A 2188-nucleotide genomic window follows, 5' to 3' on the forward strand; every position below is an offset into this window, starting at 1 on the left:
TGACTTAGCAGTCCAGTATATTAACCCACGGTGCCACAGTACAACTCTGCTTATGGATGTAGTTGCTCAAAATTCCAACTGACAGGGGAGGACATCATATCAATGATGAAGCTTGCCTCCTCAGTACATTAGGTTGATAAGGATAGGCAATTTAGACATTGCTATAAAAAATGGGGGATGTGAAAGCACAAAATGCATAGTTTACAAGCTTTGATAAGTGTGCTTAGTTTCAGAAAGAGCATGGTAAGGCAGTATCCCCACTGAATAGATTTCCTCTTGTCCAGATGGGTCTGGTGAAAAGGGACTGGGGAGGATAGAGATAGGATTTTACAATTCAACTGTATGTAATTGTTATCAGGACTAATTTTTATTGTCACAACTGTTAAATGTAGAAAATATTTAACTAAAAGGGGGGGAGTAGTTAATCTTTCATTTTAGGATCAGAAGACCCTCGTACTAGCAAGAGGGAAGACCCTGAGTGTGCATAGGATCCTAACCATAAAAGTGACCACAGTAGAGACAATGGCAGAGGCGATGGCATAGAGAGATAGAGCAGCTGAGAAGCCTAGGGCAATGCACTGAAAAGACTGTGTGCCTGTAGACAGGAGGCTGGCTTGCTTTGTGTGTCCTTTGGACATTTAATCTTGTTTATTTTATATGTGTACATCTAGAAAAAAAAGGGTGTGTGTGTGAATAGATGTAGATACTGTTGACTTATGGTACATGGAAGGGATTGCAGTCATTGCAATTGAACAAAATATGATATACTGAATGTACAACTGATCATCTGTCCAGTAAACTTGTCCCCTATTCACAAAATAAACTAAAAAATAAAATAAATTACTATGGACAATTGCCAGTAGAACAAACATCTCTGTCTTAGAACAAGTACAGTCAGAAAGATGTACAGGTAGAATTTTTCTTAGTAGTTAGGATGGTGAGACTTGGCCTCATGTATTTTAACATGTTATCTGGAGGGACCAGTCCCTGGAAGTGAACATCATATTTGGTACAGTAGAGGATTACCACAAAAGGGAACATAACATTTAGTGCAGTAGAGGAAGCCTCTCAATGAGATGTGACCACAACAATGGCCTAAAATAACAACAGCTGTGATGATGGCACAGAACTGGAGAGTTTTATCTTTCTGTTGTACAGATCTTTGCTATATGTCTGAACCCGCAAGCACCTAACAATAACAGCAATTCTTTACCTTGCCTAATCATATTTCATTGTGACCTTCTCACAGCATTTCCTCCAGCATTCCAAAACGAATGATTCAAGATAGGTTTACATCCTAAGCTGGCCTATTATACAGATACCTGAAATGTGTGCTGAAACTAATAAGAAAGAGGCATACTCATTGTACTGGGGGTGCTAAAACGATAAGAGTAAAGCATGCAGTGGCTAATGGGCATCTTTGTCCTCACTTCAAAAGAGTTTGAAACTGCCAGCTGCTCCACCAGAGAAAGATGAGGCTTTCTGCTCCCGTAAAGATTTACAGCCTTGGAAGGGTTGCTATGAGTCGAAACCGACTCCACAGCACTTAACAACAACAATATGGAGGAAGTAGAACAAGTTTTGATGGATACAGGAACATAGATATAAATGTCTTTGACAAGACATTTCTCACACAAGAGAGAAGGATTTTCTCTCCTAGTTTAAAAGAATAATTAGGGGGAATGGCTTCCTTACATGGTTTGTTGTTTTCTTTGAATAACCATATGTCTTAAGAAACTAAAGTACCAGCAAGTCATTTTACATGAAGAGTTACTAACTTGATAAAACCATGAGTAGGGACTGGATATAATAATTGCAGTTTGCTTGGGGACCAAAAATCAGAATTGATGATTGGCGAAAAAGAGAAGCAAATTTTAGTGTTCGTAACCTCATTCTTCTTTGGCCATGCCTCTAATTATTAGGGGTCAAATTACCTAATAATTTGAGTGCTTCAGAGTACCTACTGTCAAACAAGCCTACGTCATGGATCAATAGTCATCTGCTTTTATAAAAATATCTTTACCTCAATAAGCCTTCTAATGATGTCTGAAATAATGGTATATGCGACACTGAAATTTTGTGATATAATCATCTATTACAATTTTTATCAGCTATTCTACAGTAATTCGCCTCATTACTAAAGAAGTTTATAAATAACCAAATCACCTAAAATATCTGTATTTTATAT

The sequence above is a fragment of the Chrysochloris asiatica genome, unplaced genomic scaffold, assembly GCF_000296735.1.
Source record: "Chrysochloris asiatica unplaced genomic scaffold, ChrAsi1.0 scaffold00456, whole genome shotgun sequence".
Lineage (NCBI taxonomy): Eukaryota > Metazoa > Chordata > Mammalia > Afrosoricida > Chrysochloridae > Chrysochloris > Chrysochloris asiatica.